Source organism: Coregonus lavaretus, assembly GCF_964263955.1.
Source record: "Coregonus lavaretus genome assembly, contig: HAP1_SCAFFOLD_63, whole genome shotgun sequence".
In the NCBI taxonomy this organism is placed as follows: domain Eukaryota; kingdom Metazoa; phylum Chordata; class Actinopteri; order Salmoniformes; family Salmonidae; genus Coregonus; species Coregonus lavaretus.
Genome location: NW_028162761.1, coordinates 854,832 through 882,601, shown reverse-complemented (window position 1 = coordinate 882,601; position 27,770 = coordinate 854,832).

The following is a 27,770-nucleotide window of genomic DNA, read 5'->3' as shown; positions in this document are numbered from 1 at the left end:
CCTTGTGTCACTCTTGACATATCTGTCTTGTGAGCTGCACACTTAGCTATCGCTATCTCTGTAGGCTTCATCATAGCATGCAACAATTTCATGATTTGTGCATGATGTTGTATCGGAGACCCATCCGATTTCTTGAACCCTCGACCCTTCCATACCGCCCCAAACAAATGACATACACTATGTGCATATGCTGAATCGGTGTATATGGTTACTCGCTTACCTTCCGCTAACAAACATGCTTCTGTTAGCCCCACAAGTTCAGCAAGTTGTGCAGATGCAGGCTGTGGTATTACTTCAGCCTTTTCAACAACAAATCCCGTCCCTCGGCCTCTAACTACTGCATAACCAGCACATAACTTATCTCCTACCCGATAGCAAGACCCATCCGTCCAATACTCCAGGTCTGCTTCACGTAATGGAAAGGCTTGTAAATCTGATCGAAGCCTCGAATATTTCTCTGCTTCTTGGACACAATCATGTGGCTCACCATCCTCGGAAGTTGGTAAACTCTCGGCTGGATTTACTGTATCACATCTCACAAGGGTGACATCCTCCTGCTCTAAGAGTCTATGATAGTCTCTGAGCCTGGGCATAGTCAATGTATACTTCCCATAGTTCAGAAGATTTCTGAGACTATGATGAGTAAGAATTGTCACGGGGTAGCCCATCGTGACCGATGATGCTTTGTCATACATGGAATATACCCCCACCATTGCTCTGTAGCACAGTGGTAACCCTAGTTCTACCTCTGAATAAGCAGTAGAGTAGTAGGAAATAGGCTGAGGATTCGTCCCCATACCTGTCGGTTGACAAAGAACCGCGCATGCATATCTACCTCCAGTAGAAGTAGACACATATAGCAAAAAGTTCTTTGAGTAATCTGGTAGTGCAAGTGCAGGCGCCTCCTGCAACCTCTGTTTGATAGTTTCAAATGCCACATGACCTTCCGGTGTCCAGGAAAGATTGCTATGGAGTTGACCACTCTCAGTACCCCTCACCATAGCCCTCAATGGGGCCATCAAACTAGTATAATCCTCTACCCAAGCTGAGGAATAACCAGCAATACCCAGAAATGTCATCATTTCTCTGACTGTTCTAGGTTTTGGAGCCTTACGAATAGTTTCCACCTGCTTGTCTGAAATGTTTCTGTGGCCATGAGTTATGTTTTGACCTAAATATACAACTTTCTCCTGACAATATTGCAGCTTTTTCTGTGACACCTTGTGCCCCTTTTCTGCCAATACCTGTAGTAATTTAATTGAATCCCTATGACATGTTTCCTTATTTTGGGAGCAAAGCATTATATCATCCACGTACTGAATGACAGTGCTCTGCAATATCTGATCTATCCCTACCAAGTCTTCCTTCAGTACTTTATTGAAGATATGCGGCGAATGCCGGTACCCCTGTGGCATTCTATTGTACTCATAGAACTGTCCCTGATAGGTGAACCCAAATAAATCCTGACTCTCTACACTAAGTGGAATACTGAAAAATGCTCCACATAAGTCCAGTACTGTAAAATGTGTCGCATCCGGAGGAACTTGAGCTAACAAGGTATGAAGATCTGGCACTTCTGCTGGAAAGTCATTCACTATTTCATTTACTGCTCTCAAATCGTGAGCTACACGATAACTTCCATCTGGTTTTTTTACAGGCCACAAAGGCGTGTTACTCCGAGGGTGTTTTGTTGTCTTTAAAACCCCTACTGTCGAAAGTCCACCAATTTGTGGTTCAATCCCTTTGATTGCTTCCTCTGTCAATGGATATTGATTTTTCCATGGAGGTTTGGCTCCTGGTCGAAGTTCAACCTTCACAGGTTGGGCTGATTTCACAAGTCCAATATCAGTACTATGTCGAGACCACACTCCTTCTGGAACTTGTTGCAACATCTCCTCTTTCATAGGGTCTGAATCAATCTTCATATTGCAAATAGATTCATGTGTCATTCCTACAGCCTGTGGCTCCCCTTGTCCTTGAGCCGAAATCATTATTTTGAGAAATCGTTGGTCTTCACTTCTCCAGATCGCCAAATTTTCTTTCGTTGGTCTGAAAGTAAGTCTCTCTGCTTCTGTCATCATTTCTCCCATTTGCTTTTGCTCATAGCCTTCTGAAACCAACAAGGTAACATGTGGCACACTCTTCTCAATATCAAATTCTTTATTCAGATAATCATCTGGGTTTATCTTCATAGCTGCTCCTTGTGGTCCTAAAATAATGCAACTTGAGCTAAGTTGAACATTCTTCGGTTGATGACTCAACCATTCCTCTGATTGTGATTGAGCAGCCTTCTTGAAATACTTAAGCGTACAATGGAATGGATATTCCGGAAGCTTTGCATCCGGCATATTTGCAACAATAAATCTTTCCCATATCTTAGCTTGTTTCATAAAATCTTCACTGAGATTTCCAATCCAGAATACTGAAGACGAATCCATCTCCGTCATCATCGACAATTGGTAAACCTTTTCCTTTGGCATTTCTATCAGACAGCCGTCTGGTGTACATCTGATTGTACAGTTCAACTTACACAAGGCATCTCTTCCCAATAATGCCACAGGTGTATGTTCTGATACCAGTATGGGTATTTTAATTTTGTGATCTTTATAGCAGAGTTCAATTGGTTCTGTAAGAGGAATCAGCTGTTTTACTCCCTCAAATCCGATTGTCCTAACGAGTTGATTGGACATAGGGAGATGTGTAGCATCTTCAGGTCGAACACAGGTGAACGCAGCTCCGCTATCCGCCATTACTTCCAATGGTCGGTTGTTTATTTTCACCTCAATTGTTGGATCTCTTTCCGATCCTGACGCTACCAGCTGACACCCCCCTTTCGGATCATCTAGGCACCGCTAGAATCCTGGCTCCGGACCCCTGTAGGGGTTCACCGGTCCTCCAGATGCTTTTGACTGGCCCCTGTATCTTCCTCTAAAATTCCCTCTAAAGTTTCCTCCTGACCAATTACACTCACGGGAAAAGTGACCAACCTGTCCACAATTATAACACACCTCTGGAGACGGCGGAAAGTATGTCTTAACTCTTCCTCCCCTTTCTAATCCTTCTTGTCCTCTCCCTCTCCAATTCTGCGTCTGTCCAGAACTTGGCTGTGGGTATGAATTAACTGGTGCCGCCATTGGTGGCTGGTACAATTGCGGTTGAAACTGTTCGGGTTGAAGCTGTGGCAGTGCTTGTTGGTTCGGTACACACGGACTCTGCATAACCAAAGCTTGTTTCTTATCCTTTTTATTCTCTCCCAGTTGTATCAGATTAAGTTTCCGGAGAGTTTCTTCGTCCTGCTCTTTCTGATTGAGTTCCTTCTTCCTGTACAGATCCACTTGATGAGCTATGTGATCTGTATAGACCCCTTTTGTCATGCTTCCAAGTCCAACTACTTCTGCCAGTTTGCTTCTTACTGGTGCGGGCAGTCCCATTTGCAGTTTAGCTCTCAAAATTGACTGCTCAATTTGACTCACATCTGGATCATTTCCAGTAATATTTCTCCACACTTGATGAACTCTTGACACATAGGCTCTCGGATTTTCTTGTTGTCCTAGTGGGTCAATCAGAATATTATCAGGATGCACATTCGTTGGAAATGTATCTTTCAATGCTCTCCACAGACGATTCCTACTTGCAGCCAGCAATTCAGGATCGTTCACTGCCGTCCCAACATATCTCATGAGTCCAGCCCTCTGGAAGACTTCTTCCATATCTGGAATCCCAATGAGATTAGCCAACAGTCTCTTAACGTCTCCTATAGCAGACTGTGTTCCCACCGTAATTTCTTCCAATTTCGAAATCCAAGGATAGGCCCCATTCTGAAGAATAGGCAACTTCTCAAGTATGTTTGACATATCGGTATTTTGCAACGGCTTATATTCAAAGTTTTGACCTCAAATGATAACTGGTGCCATTTTGCTTGTGGTATCTTTCCTTGGCCTTAATGCATATTTGATCTCATCTTGTTCAGCTTCTCTTCTCAGCTGTCTCTCCTTCCGTATGGTCAGCGTCTGGAGTTCTTCCTGTAGCTCTCTTACTTCTCCTGCCGTCCTTGCACTCTTCAGTCCTGATAAGCATCGATCTAGATCTCCTTCTATATCTTCTGCAACAGTCTTTGCAGGATAAACTCCTTTCGAATACGCAGCACCTTCAGTCTTCTCTTTATCGCTGTCTTCATCTTTGCTTCCCTCAGCACTCGAATATATTATAGCCTTCTTCGAATCTTCCTCAGCACTGTAATATCTTGTATCCTTCTTCTTCAAACTTTCCTTACCCCTTCTCTCCGTTCTGGCCAACCTCCGTTTGATGACCGGATCATATCCACCCATGATCCCCTCTAAATCACTCTGTTCATCATCGTCCTCCTCCAGTTCCATCCTACTTAACCTCATACCACCCTTAGTTTTCAGACTTCTCGTTTTCTTCCCACCTTTAGTGCTTGGATGAGTTTTTATGGTCGTTTCTGCTTGTCCTCTCTCTATAATTTGTTCATCCTCATCTCTGATGTAATAATCCCCCTGATGGCGGATTACTGGAAGTTGAGGATAAGCATCCCTAAACTCAACTTCCTTCTCATACGGTGGGGGTCTTCTCGCCGAATCCGTGTGTGAGAAAGGTATACCGACCTCTACCCTCAGTTTCTCTGTCGACGTCTCTTCCTTTAGCTTCTTCTCCATACCTTTGCTTCCCTTGTCTTTGGTATCTTTCCTCAGTTTGTGTCCTTCATCTTCAAACAATTTAAGAACACCCAGCTCCCTTTGTCTCTTCTCTTTACGTCGTTCCTTTTGTTTTCCCGTCTTCTGATCTGCCTTGTAAATTGACAGAAGTACTTTCATGATGTTGATAACATCCGGATTAAAAGTCCCTTCCTCTGGCCAGGGTTGTTCAATGTCAGGCCAACGTTTGTTCCATTTGCCGGATAATTTTGCAATACCCTTAACTAAAGGATTACTATGTTCCACTATATTAACCGGTGTAATAACTTTCATAGCCTTGCTATCCTTTCTCCCCATTGTAAGTCCTCTTTTATCTTCCTTTATTGTGAACTATTTATTTTAGCCTATGGCTTCCCCCCCTTTAATTATTAATACAACCCAAACAACCAGAGAGAAAACAAAGAAAAATATGACTAATTTATTTATTTTTTATTTATTTTTTTAAATCTGAATTTAAAAAAAAAATCAAAATATGAATAATTAAAAAAATAAAATATGAATATTAAAAATTCAGAAAAATATGAATAATTAAAAATTAAAATATGAATATTAAAAATTCAGAAAAATATGAATAATTAAAAAAAAAAATATGAATAATTAAAAAATTAAAATATGAATAATAATAAAAAAAAATATGAATATTAAAATGTTAATTAAAAATAAATCCCCCCCCAAAAATCCATTGAATTATTCAATTAAAATTTTAATTAACAACTATGAATAATTATGAATAATTAAGACAAATCTTTATTTCTACACCTATTTTACCAATTTAGGACCCACTTACCTTAACCCCTCCGGAAAGTGAATACCAGTAGTCAACATCCACAGCAATCCAAACAACATGAAATTCCAATCTACAACATCATCACCCCCATAAATTTCATTGTTTAATATGCATCCAAGTATTTTAATATCACAGAAAAAGACTTCCAATCTACAACCATACCACACCAATATAAACCATTGTTTAATATGCACCCAAGTATTTTAATATCACAGAACAAAAGACTTCCAATCTACAACCATACCACACCAATATAAACCATTGTTTAATATGAAGCCAAATATTTCAAGATCACAGAATAATGTCAATACCTGCTTTCCAATCGAATCCCCCAGTCAGGCCCAGTAATGCACCGAGACCCAAAACTGCAACTTTTATTCCCTGATCAGTCTGTTGCCAAGCGTGTAAGAGAGTATCATTGCATCCAACATCCTGTTGAGAGATTTTGTAGACAAAAAAGTACTAGCCTGATTTTGGATGATCCTCTGTTTGCGTCACACCTTGTCACGTCACGCCACGCAACGCCGCGCACGTTAGCCTCTCCCGTTAGCCTCTCTCCTTTGCTCCGGTCTATAGCCTCACATAACAAGAGAAGAAAACAATACAGCCAAGCATTTAAAGTTTACACTTAACCAAGGTATTCCCCACTCATATTTGCTACCAAACGGAACCTAGAAAGAAATAAATCAACACATTTTAACCGGACCCCAAGAATAAATAAATCGCTCAAAACATTTTAATTTTATTTTAACCCGTCATTCAAATCAATGCATTATACTTCGTCACCATATATTCAATTTATAAATTTACTACATCCCTACAAAGAGTTTAACGTTCACATAACAGTTACTTTAATAATTTTAAAAGAGTCGTGTTCACCTTTTCCGGTATCCATTACCCCTGAAAAGAAGCCTGAAACAATCACATGACCGTACTGGCCACCATTTTGTTCCGTCGCCTCAGCACGACCGCATGTCGAAGATTTAGTGCCGTAAACCAAAACGTGTCCTAATCTCGTGTCATAAACTCCCCCTTTCTGTAGTGTAGTGTCGCAAAATTAAACGCATGCGCACAACCATTCAAAAATACTTTTCACCATGGAAGAAAGATTCTCTTCTCTCTCCCCAAACAGAAAGAATAACAGCCAGCTGTAACTTCCCATTTCCCCCTTATAGTCAAACAACATTTAACAGCGCTCACAAAACATACAACCTGACTTACAGAAAGTGACAAATTTAAGAGACTTTAACCCATCGCAATGGAATCTCTAAGGATATCCGTTAGCATGTAGCACGCAACACAATTAGCATTCAACCTTAGCAGTTAGCTTAGCCTACGGTACATCGTGACACAAAACACAATTAGCACTAGCATCCACCTCAGCCACCATGATGTAGCATGATTCACACTTTAGCCTTACAAAAATTAGCCTTTAGCCTCAAGCCTTAGCATTTAGCATTTCGCCACGATGTACCACGTGACCCGAACCATACAATCAAGCCTTAGCAACGAGGCACCACGTGGCCTGAAACAATCCAGCATTAACACCAACCTCCAGCTAATTGCAGCCTACTAGCTATACAAATGAACACCCCGCACCGTGGCCCAATCATTGTCTATCCGTAATATCCCCGTCTAACTTTATGCTGCCTTGAAAGATGAATCTCATATCAAGCGGTTATCCCCAAACCAATTTCCCGTCGGCCAGAGGAGGAGTATAACATAAATACACCAATTCACTTCATAATTCCCGCTTAAGAAATCAACCTGATTCAGTCTAACTAAGCCCAGGATTTGTAGCCCACTTAATAATAATAATAATAATTATTACAAGTCGCCTCGTTTCGAGGTCTTTTCCGTATTCCCGGTGCCCTAACTATGCAGATATCTCCCAACATATATTCTCTACCAATCCATTGTCCTAAACATGCTATTATTCCCCATTTACCCATCAACCCAATTTAGAATATTTGTTATCAGACTCCGAATCAACAACAACACCATACCTCAATAACGACCCAAGTACGTTTAACTGTACACCGTCAAAGCCCTCTCATGAATCAACGAAATGACTAGTGTCCAAAGTTTGTGAATAATCTCACCTTTAGCCGGCTTGAACAGTAGTCAACTCGCGAATCCAGGAAAGGGACCAACAACGATGCAATCAATATCTCAGCGGAGCCTCCAAATTGTAGTGTAGGTTATTGGAAGGTGTTGTCGTCAATCAAGAAGTCTGCTTAGGTTGGATCGTGTTCAAAGGCCTTTATTCAAACCACGAGGTTCCAGCGTAAGTACGGATACAATATCCGGAGAACCAGACCCCAAATAAATCTTACTGCATTCTAACTCTTCGTCAGTGCTCCCCCCTTTATATAGCCCAAGAGTTGACTGGCTCCCTCTACTGTTCAATCCCCGTATCTTACCACCCCCTTCCTGTCTGTCATAGGTGACGTCACGCTAAAACCTTCCCTCTGGATAGCCATAATCAACCTTCCATTTCTTCATGCAAAACATTTAACAAAGACATAATTTTAATACACTACAGATACTATAGTCACCACGTTTCACATTGGATTTATTAACGACATAAAGTTAAGACCTGTTTTTAATTCTAGTGCTGCACTGCACTGCACAAACAAGGTTGTTAGCTAGCTAGCTAACATTTGCTCTGGTCCGAAGTTAAACCAACTCTGAAGTTCAAAGACATTCAAAGTTCCTACATAAAAGCCGCTCCTCCGTAGGTATAATTCTGTGGGCCTAATTCAGATAATGCAGGTCATAACACGATGCCCAGCTCTTCAATGCAAGCATCCTCTATCCTCTAACGAGCTCTCCACACACACAAAATTCGCACCTTACACTGTGATTGGCAGCACAGTGTGCTCTGAATGATTTTCTTATACAGATACTCTGTGGTGTACTAGTGTATTTATTCTCCCACTTGGATGTCACTTCCACAAGCTTTAAATTGAGGGCCAGGTTGTCAGGATGGGTAATGTACTGTACACATTAATTATAAGTACTCCTAAAGATACACTTCATTTTAACTAGCTAAATCCTGTGTAACAACTAGTAATTACATTGTACTTGGCTAACATTACATGTTCTATGCTTTGAAATAGTGTCTTATTCTTCATCTGGGATTTGGATTTGTAAAATGTATTATAAAATGTATTTAATATTTGTCTGATCAGGCTCAGGTAGCATCAGGTTTGTATTTTTATGCTAATCAAAGCTCTAATCAAATCCAGACATTTATAAGCGTTATAATGCTTTTGAATGACACTTCCGGTTTTGGCAAAAAATACCGGGTTACCCGGGAGAAGAGTGATTTAATCTCGGGATGGAACATTTGTATAATATCGAGGAAATATTAAACCCTGATGCGTATACCAGTTGATTCACAAGACACCAACTAAGTAACTTACATACACGGTATCTTCATTAGGCCTAATGGCATTTCATGTCCATGATAGGAAGTTTGTTGTAGTGACTCAGTAAGGCTAATTGTAAAAGTAACCCTCTAAAGTGCCATGTTTGTACAGTTTATTATGTGGAGGAAACATTTAGGCAGCCAGGGCCATACACCAGGACCGCTCCGTAGGCCGCACTGTAGGCCTAGCTCTTACTGCAGTCCAGTGCCATGGACATCTTTGAAGTTTGGCTTTATTAAGGCCTATTCACCGTGGTCTTATCGTACAAGGCTCTACAGACATGTAAAATAAAGACAGGCAATTTTTATTGTTCACGTTATTTGCGTTGAATATGTATTGAAGTCAAGTGGTTCAACATTAAAATATAGTTGGATGGACCACACAGGACAGCTTGGAAAATGCGACGGTCGGTGGAACACTTGCGCCACCAAGTGGACAATTGCTTCAGTTCTCTTGTGGCATCACCGCTACCAGAGATATGTGATATAAGATCAAATGTTATGTCAATATTATTATCTCTAAATTGATTCCCCCACCCGTATTTCATATATTATTATTCAGATTTAGCTGTTAATCTGGATTTAATTTATAAACGCTTTCTGTCATTTCCGATTGGAGGTCAGATAACCACGTGACTTCCGAACCTACCAATGTGTTACTTTGTAACAGTCAAAAGTGGTTATTCCCAACGTTGATCAACTCCCAATCTATGCCAAGATTTTTTAAAAGCATTATCTTTGATATTTGGCGGACAGTTTACAGAGCTACGTTTTGTGTAACCGTCATCGAATTTGACGTGTCCGAGAATGGCACCTATCTCCCGAAAGCATTGCGGTATTGCTTATTGGCTAAGATGAAGTGTAGTATCTGGAGGACAAGTTTTTATTGACCACAGATAGTCGATGCGAGAGGCTCTGGTGCCATCACCACAATTTTTGTTTTAGATTCCGTCTCTCACAGTTGAAGTGTACCTATGATATAAATTACAGACCTCTACATGCCCTGTAAGTAGGAAAACCTGCAAAATCGGCAGTGTATCAAATACTTGTTCTCCCCACTGTACATGTCAACTGCATATATTTGAGTCTTGTGAAATAGCAGGCCTATCAAATAATGACTTCAGACAAATACATCAGATAACGTTACCGGTATGTGAGGCAGTTCATGTTACCAGTACATGACTTTAGCACATTTAATAGTTTATACTGTATAGTCTTCCAGTGTATATATTTCCAATCATAACAATTGTCTTCTTTTTGTTAAACTACTTTATTACTTAGCTATTTGTGTATATTTTTGATCATGTGTATTGCACTGTTGAGGAGAGCTTGCAAGTAAGCATTTCACTGTACCATTTACACCCTGTATCCTGTGGAGGTGACGAATAAACTTTGATTAGAAGATTAATGCACCATTGATATCAGCTATCATAGTCAAGATAACGGTGACTGACCTGACCAGCACTCTCTAGCCATCATTGACATTGAGATGAACTTGCTCAAATACAATATACATCACGATCCTAACTAATTAAAACTAAGCAACTGCGTTAACTCTGCATGATTTATTTTCACAATGAGAGGGGGTGCACCGTTCCTGGAGATACTGCAATACCAGGTCGATGCGTGGAGTGGACGGAGCAAGCCCCTATTCCATCTCTCTATTCCAAAAATCAATTTAATATATGGTCCCCAGATAGGGGACGTATCAGATATTAAACTGATAAGAACAGATTTTTTTCTTTTGGAAAAGTTTTTATTATACATTTCCTTTAAAACAGCTCACATTTGAATTACATTTACACACATAAAAACGGCATGAAGTGCATTAAAACCAGCATTATATTACAGTTACATTTTAAAAGGTACATTTATTACATTTATTTAAAACAATAAAACAATCCTACATAAAAGTACCCATTTCTGTAAAAGCCAATTACTAAGAGCCATTTAAAATGTGCATAAATGATTTTAACAAAGTTAAAACATTTTTAAGACATAAAAAGCCTGTCAAAAAGTCACTTTGTTAAAAAAGCTGTCTTCGGTCCTTTGTACAAAAACGGGGTGAGTCCTTATCAAAAAAGCCTCCTCCTGCTCTTCCTGAAACGACTCCGTACCCGTCCGTCGGGGCCCAGAGGAGACTCCTCCCCTAGGCGCATCGCCCTAGGCACCGCAGCGCTGTCAGGCCGTGGCCGCCGGGACCTTGGGTGTTGTGGGGGACCCTTCGCCTGGGGTCGAGGCCCCCTGTCGTTCGTACCACCCCAGGGCTTCCGTGGCTACCAAAGCCACTGCCTGGGGGTGGTCTCTACCAGTTTCCCTACCAGCAGGTTGCGGGAGGACCACAGTGCATCCTTCAGACACGTGAGGGTGGGCCAGAGTTGTGTGAAGGCCTTTGTTGTTATAGGCCTTCGGCCCACCCCACACAGCACGAGCTGGGGCGTTAGGTCCTCCCCTGCTGGCAGGCGTGGGGAGATCAGGGGGCCTGCTTCCTTCCACAGGTCCCGTGCGGCTCTGCACTCCCAGAGCAAGTGCCTCACCGACTCTTCTTGGCCGCAGCCTGGTCGGGGGCACGCGGATGTCCTCGCCATGCCCCGGGAGTGCATGACGGCCCTGACCGGGAGGATCTCATGGGCGACCATCCAGGACAGGTCACGGTGCCAATTCAGCAGAGCAGGATGGGCCACGTTGCGCCAAACCATTGTGGGCTCGCCTATAGCAAGCCCGCGCACTGGACACACCGGTTCCCGTTCCTGCACAAGAGAGAGAAGAGAGCGGTGTTTAGTTAAAACTGTGACAGGCTCCTTTTCCAGTTTAAAATGTCTTAAAAACTTTTGTAGCTGTATATAGTGTGTGGGGAGCAGGAAAGAGACTGGGGCTCGCAGGTCGACTGGGATCAACCTCAGAGACCTGAGGTAAGACCCCAGCCAGAACCGTGCGAGGGCCTGGGTCTTGTTGTTGACCGGGGAGGTGGCAAGAGTAAGATGTAACGCTGTATAGCGGCTGCCCAGGAACAAGTAGAGGTCAGGCAAGCCTTTCCCCCCCTTGAACCTGGGCCTCTTTACCACCTCCCTCCTCAGCCTCTCCCACTTGCTTCCCCACAGAAAATAAAACAACATCCGGTCCAGTGCTAAAAGAGTTGTTCGTGGGGGGATAAAAACAGAATTGATTAATAAAAGGACAGGTAAAATCACAGCCTTGATGATTAAAACCTTGCCCTCAAATGTCAGTCGTCTTAGTCCCCAAAACCCCAGTCTCTGTCTAACAGTCGCTAAAATCCCGGTCCAGTTTCCACTACCTCCTCCCTCTCTGTCAAATTTAACTCCCAGAACCCTTATGTCCGTCATTCTAACCGTCAGTGGTAGTCCTGTCAAGTCTGAGTCTGCCCATGGTCCGAAAAATTGGGCCTCCGTCTTGGTTCTGTTCAGTCTCGCCCCAGAGGCTCGTCCGTACCAGTCAGTCCTGTCCAGAGTCTTGTCGACAGATAAAAGGTCAGTGCATAAAATGTTAACGTCGTCCATATAAAAAACGCACTTGGCGGTCATCCCCCCACTCCCCGGGATACCCACCCCACTGATCCGTTGGTCCCTTCTCAAGACCTGTGCCAGTGGTTCTATGCAGGCCACAAACAGGAGGGGAGATAAAGGACATCCCTGACGGACGCCGCAGTGTACTCCCACTGCTCTTGACAAATGCCCATTTACAAGGATTCTGCTGGTGATGTCCCCATACAGCAATCCCACCCAAGCTAGAAACCTTTCTGGGAATCCCATTTTTTGCAGTACCTTGAAGAGGTACTGGTGCGAGACCCGATCAAAAGCTTTATCAAAATCTAAATTTAGGACTATAAGCCGCATGTTTCTGTCTCTCGCATAACAGATGGCATCTCTGATCAGTACTAGGCTGTCCGTGATCTTCCTTCCCGGAATGGCACAGGCTTGATCCGGGTGGATCACCTCCCCTAAAACAGAAGACATTCTGAGTGTTAAAACCTTGGTAAAAAGTTTACAATCAAAGTTTAAAAGGGTAATCGGTCGCCAGTTCCTAAGGTCAGTCCTGTCATTTTTCTTGTGTAAAAGGGTCACGATTCCGGTTCTAAAACTGTCAGGTAGTCTGTCGAGTTGTTCAAAGTCCGTAAAAACAGTCAGAAGTTCGTCGGCTAAAACATCCCAAAAGGTCAGATAAAACTCCAAAGGGAGGCCGTCCTCCCCCGGTGATTTTCCCCTTTTAAAATGTCTCAGTCCTTTGTCAAGTTCGGTCATTGTCAGATCTTTTGTTAGGTCGTTCGTGTTTGGTATAGTCCTGTCAATGTATGTTAAAACGTCCTCCATTGTTTTATTACATACATCTTTAAAACCGAACAAATCCCCATAAAAACCCTCGACTACTTCTTTTATTCCCTCTGTGTCTGTTTTTAAAACCCCATCTTTATCTTTTAAACCCGTCATAACCCTACCCTTACTAACTATCTTTTAAAAAAAGTACCTGGTGCACTTCTCCCCCTCTTCTAATTCCCTTTCTTTGCTTCTTAAAATAACCCCCTTGCTCTTCTGTTCTGCTAAAAATGCCATCTCTTTCTTAACTTCTTTTATTTCCTGGTTAAAATCAAAGCCCTGTTGATTTAGGTTAAAATAACGCTCCAGTCGCTTCTGCAGTCCCAACATGCGTCTATCTTTTTCTTTGCTTTTTTTCTTTCCTATCTCTCTAAAGAAGGTCCTCGTCTTACCCTTCACCATTTCCCACCACTGTGCTCGTGTGTCAAAGAAGTCCTGTAGCGTCTGCCACTGGCTGAACTGCTCCCTGTACTGGCTAACTACTCTATCATCTTCTAAAAGGGAGCAGTTCAGTTTCCAGGGCCCTCTTCCTACAGTCACACCCGAAGTTAGTGAAAGGGTGCACGTCAGCATCACGTGATCTGAGAAGAAAGCAGGGGTTATTCTAGCATCAGTTGGCGGGCAGTCGCGGGTAAACAGATAGTCAATGCGAGAGGCTCTGGTGCCGTCACCACTGGTCCAGGTGAAGCCCTCCTCTCTTGGATGCAGGGTTTTAAAACAGTCAGTTAGCTTAAAATCCCTGCACAACCCTTGCAATAAAACACTAGACCTATCTACCTTAAAATCTTCTCCCGCTCCTCTCCTGTCTGCTCTACTTAAAACACAGTTAAAATCCCCACCCACCACTAGAGGATCCCTCCCCAGCATGTGGGACTGCAGGTCCTCTAAAAGTGCGCACCGGTCATGTTTGTTATTAAAACCATATATATTCAGCACGTTAAAATCCCTCCCCATAAAAGTACATTTGGCTAAAAGAGCACGTCCCCCAACCACCACTGTGCTCCCCTTCACCACCACCTGTGGATTCTTAAATAAAATAGCAACACCATCGTTTTTGTTAAAATTGGATCCACTCCAAATGGAGGGCCCATGCTGCCACTTCTCCTCCCATTTCCTGTAGGAGGTTAAAAATGGTAGACCACACTCCTGCAATAAAAACACATCTGAATTAAAACTTTCTAAAAAGGATAAAACAGATTGTGCTCTTAACTCGGTCTTGATACTCCTTACATTTATGGTGGTGATGTTAAAAGCCATAAAAGAGGTTAGTAAAAACAGTGCTAAAAAGAAAGAAAGAAGGCGTTAAAACAGTTTAAAAGGGGTTATTTATTAGAAACTTTCTCTCTCTCCCTGCGGGGTAAGGGGGGGTGGCAGGGAGAGGAGGTAAAAACAGGGTTTTAAAATTATTCTTGGTTGGGGGAGTTTGATGGGAAGACCCTGGACATCCTCCCCCTGGGAGCTCTCCCACTCCAACTTGCCCTTCTTCTCCTCGCCCTGTTCGGGGTCGGAGAGCTCCTCAGCGTTTCTCTTCCTTTGGGGAAGGTGTTCGCCCAGGGCCTCTCCCACCACTCCCACACTCTCCTCGCTTGACAGTGTCGTTTCCGACACTGTCATCATACTGTCAGACCCACTTGGGGAGCTCTCACTCTCAGTCTCTCCAGAGCCGTCTTTCTCGGCCCTTTCTCCTTCAGAGGTCTCTTCAGTCTGGGGCGGGGGGGTTGGGGTGGGGAGGGTTTTTGCCTCCACTCCCACTTCTCCCACCACCGCACCTTCTGCGCACTCCACCTTATCTACCACTTCCTCCACTACTGCCACCACTTCCTCAACAACCGCCACCACCTCCTCCACTACCGCCACCACCTCCTCCGCTACCACCACCACCACCTCCTCTAGCAGACAGGAGAGGAGCGGGAGAAGATTTTAAAGTAGATAGGTCAAGTGTTTTATTGCAAGGATTGTGCAGGGATTTTAAACTAACTGACTGTTTTAAAACCCTGCATCCAAGAGAGGAGGGCTTCACCTGGACCAGTGGTGACGGCACCAGAGCCTCTCGCATTGACTATCTGTTTACCCGCGACTGCCCGCCAACTGATGCTAGAATAACCCCTGCTTTCTTCTCAGATCACGTGATGCTTACGTGCACCCTCTCACTAACTTCGGGTGTGACTGTAGGAAGAGGGCCCTGGAAACTGAACTGCTCCCTTTTAGAAGATGATAGAGTAGTTAGCCAGTACAGGGAGCAGTTCAGCCAGTGGCAGACGCTACAGGACTTCTTTGACACACGAGCACAGTGGTGGGAAATGGTGAAGGGCAAGACGAGGACCTTCTTTAGAGAGATAGAAAAGAAAAAAAGTAAAGAAAAAGATAGACGCATGTTGGGACTGCAGAAGCGAATGGAACGGTATTTTAATCTAAACCAACAGGGTTTTGATTTTAACCAAGAAATCAAAGACGTTAAGAAAGAGATGGCATTTTTAGCAGAACAGAAGAGCAAGGGGGGTATTTTAAGAAGTAAAGAAAGGGAATTAGAAGAGGGGGAAAAATGTACCAGGTACTAAAAAAGATAGTCAGTAAGGGTAGGGTTATGACGGGTTTAAAAGATAAAGATGGGTTTTTAAAAACAGACACAGAGGGAATTAAAAAAGTAGTCGAGGGTTTTTATGGGGAAATGTTTGGTTTTAAAGATGTGTGTGAGGAAACAATGGAGGAGGTTTTAACATACATCGACAGGACTATACCAAACACAGACGACCTAATAAAAGACTTGACAATGACCGAACTCGACGAAGGACTGAGACATTTTAAAAGGGGTAAATCACCGGGGGAGGACGGCCTCCCTTTGGAGTTTTATCTGACCTTTTGGGATGTTTTAGCCGACGAACTTCTGACTGTTTTTACGGACTTTGAACAACTCGACAGACTACCTGACAGTTTTAGAACCGGAATCGTGACCCTTTTACACAAGAAAAATGACAGGACTGACCTTAGGAACTGGCGACCGATTACCCTTTTAAACTTTGATTGTAAACTTTTTACCAAGGTTTTAACACTCAGAATGTCTTCTGTTTTAGGGGAGGTGATCCACCCGGATCAAGCCTGTGCCATTCCGGGAAGGAAGATCACGGACAGCCTAGTACTGATCAGAGATGCCATCTGTTATGCGAGAGACAGAGACATGCGGCTTATAGTCCTAAATTTAGATTTTGATAAAGCTTTTGATCGGGTCTCGCACCAGTACCTCTTCAAGGTACTGCAAAAAATGGGATTCCCAGAAAGGTTTCTAGCTTAGGTGGGATTGCTGTATGGGGACATCACCAGCAAAATCCTTTTAAATGGGCATTTGTCAAGAGCAGTGGGAGTACACTGCGGCGTCCGTCAGGGATGTCCATTATCTCCCCTCCTGTTTGTGGCCTGCATAGAACCACTGGCACAGGTTTTGAGAAGGGACCAACCGATCAGTGGGGTGGGTATCCCGGGGAGTGGGGGGATGACCGCCAAGTGCGTTTTTTACATGGACGACGTCAACATTTTATGCACTGACCTTTTATCCGTCGACAGGACTTTGGACAGGATTGACTGGTGCGGACGAGCCTCTGGGGCGAGACTGAAGAGACAAGACAGAGGCCCAATTTTTCGGACCGTGGGCAGACTCAGACTTGACCAGACTACCACTGACTGTTAGAATGACGGACATAAGGGTTCTGGGGGTTAAATTTGACAGAGAGGGAGGAGGTAGTGGAAATTGGACCGGGATTTTAGCGACTGTTAGACAGAGACTGGGGTTTTGGGGACTAAGACGACTGACATTTGAGGGCAAGGTTTTAATCATCAAGGCTGTGATTTTACCTGTCCTTTTATTAATCAGTTCTGTTTTTATCCCCCCACGAACAACTCTTTTAGCTCTGGACCGGATGCTGTTTTATTTTCTGTGGGGAAGCAAGTGGGAGAGGCTGAGGAGGGAGGTGGTAAAGAGGCCCAGGTTCAAGGGGGGGAAAGGCTTGCCTGACCTCTACTTGTTCCTGGGCAGCCGCTATACAGCGTTACATCTTACTCTTGCCACCTCCCCGGGCAACAACAAGACCCAGGCCCTCGCACGGTTCTAGCTGGGGTCTTACCTCAGGTCTCTGAGGCTGATCCCAGTCGACCTGCGAGCCCCAGTCTCTTTCCTGCTCCCCAAACACTATGTACAGCTCAAAACGTTTTTAAGACATTTTAAACTGGAAAAGGAGCCTGTCACTGTTTTAACTAAACACCGCTCTCTTCTCTCTCTTGTGCAGGAACGGGAACCAGTGTGTCCATTGCGCGGGCTTGCTATAGGCAAGCCCGCAACGGTTTGGCGCAACGTGGCCCATCCTGCTCTGCTGAATTGGCACCGTGACCTGTCCTGGATGGTCGCCCATGAGATCCTCCCGGTCAGGGCCGTCATGCACTCCCGGGGCATGGCGAGGACATCCGCGTGCCCCCGACCAGGCTGCGGCCAAGAAGAGTCGGTGAGGCACTTGCTCTGGCAGTGCAGAGCCGCACGGGACCTGTGGAAGGAAGCAGGCCCCCTGATCTCCCCACGCCTGCCAGCAGGGGAGGACCTAACACCCCAGCTCGTGCTGTATGGGGTGGGCCGAAGGCCTATAACAACAAAGGCCTTCACACAACTCTGGCCCACCCTCACGTGTCTGAAGGATGCACTGTGGTCCTCCCGCAACCTGCTGGTAGGAAAACAAGTAGAGACCACCCCCCAGGCAGTGGCTTTGGTAGCCACGGAAGCCCTGGGGTGGTACGAACGACAGGGGGCCTCGACCCCAGGCGAAGGGTCCCCCACAACACCCAAGGTCCCGGCGGCCACGGCCTGACAGCGCTGCGGCGCCTAGGGCGATTAATCAGTTCTGTTTTTATCCCTCCTAGGAAAACATTGTTAGCTCTTGACCGGATGCTTTTTTATTTTCTGTGGGGAAGCAAGTGGGAGAGGCTGAGGAGGGAGGTGGTAAAGAGGCCCAGGCTCAGGGGGGGGGGGGAAAGGCTTGCCTGACCTCTACTTGTTCCTGGGCAGCAGCTATACAGCGTTACATCTCACTCTCGCCACCTCCCCGGTCAGCAACAAGACCCAGGCCCTCGCACGGTTCTGGCTGTTCTTATCAGTTTAATATCTGATACGTCCCCTATCTGGGGACCAGATATTTAATTGATTTTTGGAACAGGGAGATGGAATAGGGGCTTGCTCCATCCACTCCACGCATCGACCTGGTATTGCAGTACCTCCAGGAACGGTGCACCCCTGTCATTGTAAAGATAAAGCAGGCAAAGACAACAGAATTGCTTTGTTATATTCCATTAGGATCACGATGTATTTTATATTTTCACATTTGACCATCTTCATCTCAATGTCAATGATGGCTACAAAGTGATGGTCAAGTCAGTCAGTCACTGTTATATTGACTATGATAGCTGATGTGAATGGTGGGTTAATCATCTAATCAAATCAATGTTTATTCGTCACATGCACAGGATACAGGGTGTAAATGGTACAGTGATAATGCTTTAACGATAATGCTTTAAAAAAAACATGGCATAGATTGGGAGTTGATCAACGTTGGGAATAACCACTTTAGACTGTTACAAGGTAACAAATTGGTAGGTTCGTAAGTCACGTGGTCATCTGCCCTCCAATCGGAAATGACAGAAAGCTTTTATAAATTAAATCCAGATTAAGAGCTAAATCTGAATAATAATATATGAAATATGGGTGGGGGAATCAATTTAGAGATAATAATATTGACATAACATTTGATCTGATATCACATATCTCTGGTAGCGTTGATGCCACAAGGGAACTGAAACAATTGTCCACTTGGTGGCGAAAGTGTTCCACAGACCGTCACATTTTCCAAGCAGTCCTGTGTGGTCCATCCAACTACATTTGAATGTTGAACCACTTGACTTCAATACATCATGTTGGTGTAAAAAGTTACAAGAGAGGAAGTACAAACCACCGACGCTGGACAGAGGAATTTGTTTTTAAGCAAAAGGCATTTTAATCAAACAGAGTTATCTTGTACTGTTAAGACTACATGCATCGGGATCCCGTTAATTAACATGCATGGACCCAATTCAATTGCCCCTTAGGGAGACAGTTAAAAAGAGATGATTAAACAGAGTTTTCAACACTCTTTATACAATGTAACAGCAAGGAAGGGGTCCTTCTCCTAGTCCCTTGATTGGTTCCCGAGGCATAGGAGGCGGGTCTGCCCTGTCCAGAGCAGGAGCCCCATTGGTGCACGGCAGAGTCCTCTGCCCTTGGCACCCGACCAGTAGTAAGGGGTTTTAGAATGAGTGTGCGTGCAAATGAAATGTGTGTGTGTCTAAATGACTCTTGAGAAGAGTTGAGAATGAGTGTGCGTCCAGTGAGATGTCTGTCTGTGTGTGTGTGTTGTCTCAAGGGAAACCCTTGAGAAGAAGAAAGTGGGGGCCGAGGAGGAACTGATTGTCCTGTTATCACACTCCTTTAAGATTAGGCAATCTGGTGAGAAGACAGGACCCTTTGTCCTCTGCTCTTGCATCAGGAACAGCATTTATTGAAAACAAGGTCCTTACCTAAATAGGTTTTTTCACAACATCTTACAACATAACAAATATATTTACTACAACAAACCCCCTCTTCACGTCTTCTAGACGTGATCCATTAATTATGTTGGCTTTAAGCATAGTTGAATCAGTCTTAAAAGAAAAAACAATAATGCAGGGAAGAAAACAGAACATGATACATAATGCAATGGTAAAGAAAATGTCAACCATCCCCCTCTAGCATACTAATTATATGGGCAGTTATTGGGCCTCTGCTACCACTCCCAAAGTTATAAGATTACCAACCCAGAAAAAATGCAGTCTTGACCGGGTCAATGCAGGCCGCGACCTCTGGCAAGGCTGTGAATGATGTGAAGGGTTGTTTTAGTGGGAAGATAAGATAAGGATTGTGTCTTTAAATGCTAGACTATAATAGTTCTTTGTGATCTGTGAGTCTTCCTTTGACATAGGAATGATGTCCAAGGGAGCTGGCTCTTCTCACTATGATAGGTTGTTATGATAATCTTGTGCCTGGCCTGAGTGGAGAGTAAACCATACCCAGTCCTCCACTCAAATTGCCAGGTAATTAAACAATGTTAGTCTCCCTCTAGTGAGTGATTATAACAATCAGAGTTGGTCTTTGAAATCGCTAACCTCTAATGACAGGCCCATCCTCCCCCAGGGACAACACCATACAGACATTCAGGATTCCCCAAAAGACAATCAAGAGGTCCACCTTTAACATTACATAAGGGAGGATAGTCACTTTCAAAATCGTCCAGTTCCAAATCTTTGTTTCCAAAAGCGGATACATCTGGGCTTTGTCATTGTGAATTGGTTCAATAGCAGTGGTTATTATACGGTTAATCAAAGTGCGGGCACAGGGAATACAACAACATCCACACAATGTAAGAATTGATAGAAAAACAGCAATAGAAATCAATACAGATGAAATAAGGGTTTTATATTTCCCAAAAACATCCATCCAGGAATCCCACATAGAGGTATTGACCCCAGAATAATCTTTCATTTTACCATTAAGAGTCCTCAAACCTTCTAGAGCAATTGTCAAACTTCATCAGTAGCAGTATTATTAGGAATAAAAGTATCAAGGGGAGTCTGCGTGTGTTGTTTATCCAAAAGCCATAATAGGGTACCGAGTAATAACCCTGTCCCAAGCAGAAGACATATGAACAAACAATCAGAGATACCTAACCTTGCCCAGGGGGAAAGATTTCTCCTTCTACCTGGTCGAGGTTCGTTGTTCCATAAGGGAATATACATGTTTGGTGTCAAATTGTGGTTTTGCTGCTCAAATCAGCCCTGACTTCTGTCAGTGTTCTAGAAGGAGTGGGGGCTGGTGTGCAGTGTGTTGGATGGTGCCAGGGTGCTCCTGATTTACCTCTGACCTGGACTGAGTGTGAAGTAACCTCCTTCACTTCGTACGGTCCAGTCCACCTGGGTTCCAGCCACTTTCTTTTGGGGACTTTTACCCTCACCCAGTCTCCCACCTTTTACCTTCAGTGGCAGCGTGTTTCCTGTCAGCTCCCCCTCTTTGGCCTTCCGCACCTGAGAAGAGAGTGCTGCAGAAAACTCAGTCAATTTCATATCATAATCAGTCATTTCTATCTGTTGTACATCAAGGGCGGGCATATGACCTCCCTCCCTTGACTAGGTTGGCGCGTCCCCACGAGTCCCTAGGACTGAGGAATGTACACTGAACCGAATCTGTGCATGATTCCGAATTTTCCTCCACCTCTTTCAGGTGTTTGTTGCTAAAATGTGTGGTTGTATCTGCCCTGGTATACCATATCTGGTTATTAACTTAGTTTATAGCCACTTAATTACTGACCTATCATCCTCTATTTCTAAATGTTTCTGTAGGAATTGCCTCTACCCATTTTGAAAACCTGTCTACAGTTTCTGTCATGTGAGGGTGCCACCAGATGTGTGAAACCTTTTGGAGGGTCTCAAACTCAACAGTTCAGGGCAGAGTCTAGCTGGTGCAAATAGTCTTCCATCCTGGCACCTCCAGAGTTCTTCCTGTCCTCTGCCGCCCCCTCCTGGGCCCAGACTGAATGTTCATAGTTTCCTTCTGCTATATCGCCTTGGTTGAGTTCAGTCTGTGATGTCGGTGGTATCGGATGAGGATCACGCCTTCGGCACCTGGAGTTCAGACTGGTGGGTTTATGGTTGTTGTGGGGGTCCTCCCTTTCCTCTACCTCTCCATTGTGGTTTACCACTGCCTCTTCCCCTCCCTGGGTGTTGATGGTTAGATTTCTGCAGATCCCAACAATGACGCTTGAAATGTCCAGTTCTTCCACAATGGTAGCACAGGTAGTTCCCTCTTCTAGGAGGACCCGGTGGAGTGCCTTGCTGAGGCCATGGTTGTGGTTGTGGGCCAAAAGTCATGGTGCCTTTTAGGCTGTATAGTGAGGTGGGGCCAGGAGTGGTGCTGGTGTCTGGGGCGACTGTAGGAGACCCTTTCACACACATTGTGTCAGATTTTTTAGGTTGCACCCTCCTACTCTCCTCTATCGGTATCAATTACAGACGTATCTCATGTATGACACCCTCGTATGTAAAGAGGCTAATTGTTTTTATATTATGTGTAATGCAATCATTATCATAAAAATCAGAATTCCAGTCACATATACCAATGCAGTAATTTCTACACACAGCACACACCACGCTTTAGTTATCTAACGCTTGTTCTAGAATCATGCACAACCTCAATATCAGTCTCCCCAGTCCCTGGTTCCTGAAACCCTAGGTCAAATTCACTCAATTCCACAGATTGGTGTTCAGTCTCATAAGTCTCACTATTACTTCCCATCATCCATTACACGTTATAATACATCAAAACACACAGCCAAAAGTTACACGTTATAATACATGAAAACACACAGCCAAAAGCCAATTGGAATTACAATGCTTAATGTATTCAGGCTATCAAGAGTCCTAGAACACATTCTCAGTTCGACTGCCACCCTTCACACGTCCTTTTGTAAGGACCAATTTAACATGTGAAGTCGGAGAAGCAACTTGAATTTAGATTACCAGAGCGTCCTAAAACATAGTCTCAGTTCGACTGCACCCTTCACACAACCTTAAAAAGGCACCTTCATTATGTGAAGTCACAGAAGCAACTGGATCCCTATCAAGGGAATTTAGTACCTCTGGTCAATTTCGGTGATTCTCCCCCACCTAATGTCTAGAACTCTGCCACAGTTTTGACTTCAACCTCCTCGCAACCTATAGGGTAGGACCTCCCCTAATAGGATTTATGCAAAAAGTCTCAGGTCAAACTGGGTCCCTTTAGGAATCTAGTTGTGGGTCAAATCTTATCCACATACTGTGTTAAATCGCAATTTAACCCATAGGATACAATCATCAGTATTCAGCCACTGGTAAGACTCTCATAATATACAACCATCAGTATTCAGTCACTGGTAAGACTCTATACAACCATCAGTATTCAGCCACTGGTAAGACTCTATACAACCATCAGTATTCAGCCACTGGTAAGACTCTCATAATATAATCACAGTTCTCAGTGTTCACAGTACCAGATATCTCATTTATGCCTTAATTCATTTAGGATGGAAATTATTTAACAAGTATTCATACTCACACTCAGTACTACTGATCAAAATGTGGTATTGGTCTATAATACAATATGCAAGATTTCGTTTTAACAGGCTCTGCGTACCTTTTTAGAAGAGCGCTCTGATCAGGTTCCTGAGTGAGAGGAATAGTTGATGTCTCCTGGATTTTCAGGTCACTCTTCCGTCTGTTTTTAGATCGATGATTTGCCTTTTCCTCTCGCACCAACTTTTAGATCGAATTAAAAACCATCCTCTGCTACCATTTTTGTTGGTGAAACCATAAGGAGAGGAAGTACAAACCAACGACGCTAGACAGAGAGGAATATGTTTAAGCAAAAGGCAGTTTATTAAACACAGAGATAGCTGGTATCTGCTCAAGCTACATGCATGGACCCAATGCATGGACCCATTCAGTTGCCTCTTATGGAGACAGTTGAGAAGGATAAAAAAGAGTTTTCAGCATTACTTTATACAATGCAACACAAAGGAAGGGGTCCTTCTTCTAGTCCCTTGATTGGTTCCCGAGGCGTAGGAGGTGGGTCTGCTCTGTCCAGAGTAGAAGCCCCATTTGGTGCACGGCAGAGTCCTCTGCCCTTGGCACCCGACCAGTAGAAAGAAGTGGAGTTGGTGTGTGCGTAACTCGTGAGGCATGAGAATGAGTGTGCGTATGCATGGAGATGTGTGTGTGAATGTGTGTATGTTCTCAAAGGAAAGACTCGTGGGGAGCAACCAGATTGTGGCCTGTGGCGTGGGTGTTGTCCTTGAGAAGATATTGGCTCTGTCCATTGTTCTTGCATAGGAACAGCATTGATTGAAAACAAGCTCCTAACATTAAAATGGGTCATGCACAAGATTTTAGTCAGACCAAGCTATAACATTTTATATTTACTACGACAGTTCCTTACTAATTAGTGACCTTAATTGATTAATCAAGTACAAGGGAGGAGTGAAAACCCGCAGCCACTCGGTCCTCCGTGGAATGAGTTTGACACCTGTGGTTTAGACCATAAAAATAATTGCGCTGCTTTATTTATTGACCTGTCGAAGCCATTTGATACGGTTAATCATTTCTTACTTTTTCTAAGGTTGTCTGTGTAGTGTATTAAGATTATGATGGTGTTAAATGTTTTTCATGAAGAAATGGAATGTTGTTTATGTTAGTATCAAGAGGAAATGTTTTAGGTGTAACGCCACATACAACAGACAGGAAGTGTGTTGTGGACAGGGGAGACTGGTGATTGGCCAGAAGAGGGAGCATCATTGTTTATAAATAGGGGGGAAAACGAAGGAGAGGGCAGAACGAGCAGCCATTCTGAGGCGTCGCTCTCCGGGTGTCATGTCACCTGTCACTTATGCTGGAAGCTTGTGATCTGAATAAACTTATGATCAAGGATTCAGTATGAGCAGACTCCTTTGTTTATCAGCACTAATTGCCACCACTCATCCGATACGATATCTGAATTAAGCCTAGATCAGACATCTTGCAATGGCTCAATAACTATCTAACGGACATAATGTGTGCTTGCTTAATGACGTTTTCAAATCTAGATTCATCAATAATATGAAAGGTGTGCTGCAGGCAATGTTCCCTCTAAACTGCGCAGCCGCGCACTTCCTCCAGGACTGCAGAGAAGAAGAAATGCCATGCCGCGCAGAGACGCAAGAGATTGAATTTAGCTGAGTTCGCCCCATTATTTTGCACTATATAGATCAACGTTTTTTCTGTGATCGAATCGATATTATATCAGCCCCCTTTCAATGCAACAAACCAAAACATATATAACTTTGCAAGATTGAGTCTGTGATGTTGTTGTAGGCAGAGCCAGTCCGAACCGAGTAGAATTCTATTTGCGGGAGTAGCCCACGAGCGGTCTTTCAATCACCCGCGAGTGAATGCGCAGTTCAGATCAGACCGCGGAGCCGCGCGTCTGCACATTTGTTGATATTCTTTGCTAGTTAGCGAGTTATTAGCCCAGTTATACATAAGTATAGGTCAGCAATGGGGAATTACTGCTTCCTACAAGAGAACAAAACGTGTAGGCTACATTTCAAGCTGTCTTTGAAAAGCCAGTCAGATAAAATATATCTTAATTAAAGAGGCAGTGTTGTATTTTGAGACAGGCTTGAATATGTAAATAAGCCAATGAGCAGAGGGGTAGCCTACATTGTCTAATTCTCTGTATGGTAATAATAATTAATATTATTTTGTAAAGTGGTTTCTTGCATCATACAACACAATCCAATTTACAGTCACCTATTTGGCCCATGGTGTTACAAACCAAGTAAAAAAATCAAGAATTCATGTCAAGCCCTTCATAATGTAAAAACGTTTTTTAAAGTATCATGCAATGTAGGGCTGCATTGAACACCACATATAGGCTACTGTAGGCTTTATCATAGAAATAAAATGCTATCTAAAACTGTAAGGGTACAGCCTCTGTGTTCAACTGGCCCAGCCAGAGCCCAGACTTGAACCCGATTGAACATCTCCGGAGAGACCAGAAAATAGCTGTGCAGCAACGCTCCCCATCCAACCTGATAGAGTTTGAGAGGATCTGCAGAGAAGAATGAATGAAACTCCCCAAATACAGGTGTGCCAAGCTTGTAGCATCATACCCAAGAAGACTCGATGCTGTAATCGCTGCCAAAGGTGCTTCAAGAAAGTACTGAGTAAACGGTCTGAATACTTATGTAAATTTAATATTTCCGTTTTGTATTAATAAATTAGGAAAAATGTCTAAAACCTGTCTTTTGCTTTGACATTATGGGGTATTGTGTGTAGATTGATGAGCGGAAAAAACGATTTAACCAATTTTAGAATATGGCTGTAACGTAATGAAATGTGGAAAAAGTCAAGGGGTCTGAATACTTTCAGATTGCACTGTATATAGCCAAGCTACCATTGACTAGGTATTGGCATCCCATGTATATTGCCAAGCTACCATTGACTAGGTATTGGCACCCCATGTAAATAGCCAATCTACCATTGCTCATCGTGTATTAATTCCTTGTGCTACAATCTTTTTTCCTGTTATTATAATTGTTGTATTGTGTTCTCCATTGTTGGTCAACATTTCACTGTTAGTCTACACCTGTTGTTTACCAAACATGTGACAATTAAAATGAAATGACTACGTGTTTAGTAAATTGTCTTCTAAAACTATACTGAATAAATATATAAACTTGACATGTAAAGTGTTGGTCCCATGTTTCATGAGCTGAAATAAAAGATCCCAGAAATTTTCAAAATGCACAAAAAGCTTATTTCTCTCAAATGTGGTGCACAAATTTGTTTACATCTCTGTTAGTGAGCATTTCTCCTTTGCGAAGGTAATCCATCCACCTGACAGGTGTGGCATATCAAGAAGCTGATTAAACAGTATGATTATTACACAGGTGCACCTTGTGCTGGGTACAATAAAAGGCCACTCTGAAATGTGCCATTTGTCACACAACACAATGCCACAGATGTCTACATTTTGAGGGAGTGCGCAATTGGCATGTTGACTGCAGGAATGTTCACCAGAGCTGTTGCCAGAGAATTGAATGTACATTTCTCTCCCGAGAATATGGCAGAACATCCAACTGGCTTCCCAGCCGCAGACCACGTGTAACCGTGCAAGCCCAGGACCTCCACATCTGGCTTCTTCACCTGCAGGATAATCTGAGATCAGCCACCCGGACAGCTGATGAAACTGAGGAGTATTTCTATCTGTAATAAAGCCCTTTAGTGGGGGAAAATCATTCTTATTGGCTGATGGGTGGGGCCTGGCTCCCAAATGGTTGGGCCTATGCCTTCCCAGGCCCACCCATGGCTGCGCCTGTAACACTCTGGCTCTATGGACGTTTATATTGAGCCAGGGTTGTTCATTTTCTTGTGTTTGGGTGTATTTCATTTGGTGGTGTTGGGGATGGGTGAGTTTCATTTTGTTTGTGTCATGTGGTGATTGGTCGATGACTCCCAATCGGAGGTAACGAGTGTCAGCTGTCGGCTCGTTATCTCTGATTGGGAGCCATATATATTCTGTGTGTTTTCTCCTTTGTGTTGTGGGTTATTGTTTCTTTGTTGCTGTTTGTCGTATTCAGTATAGAACTTCACGTATCGTCTTTTGTTGTTTTTCGTGGTTGCTTTGATTAATAAAGTCATCATGTTCACTCGCAACGCTGCGCATTGGTCCAATCCTTCAGACCACCGTGACAGAATAACCCACCACAAAAGGACCAAGCAGCGTAACAAGCGGCAACAGGACCTACCTACACAGGAGCCGAGGGTCTGGACATGGGAAGAGCTTTTGGACGGAAAAGGGTCCTGGACGTGGGAAGAAATCCTGGACGGCATGG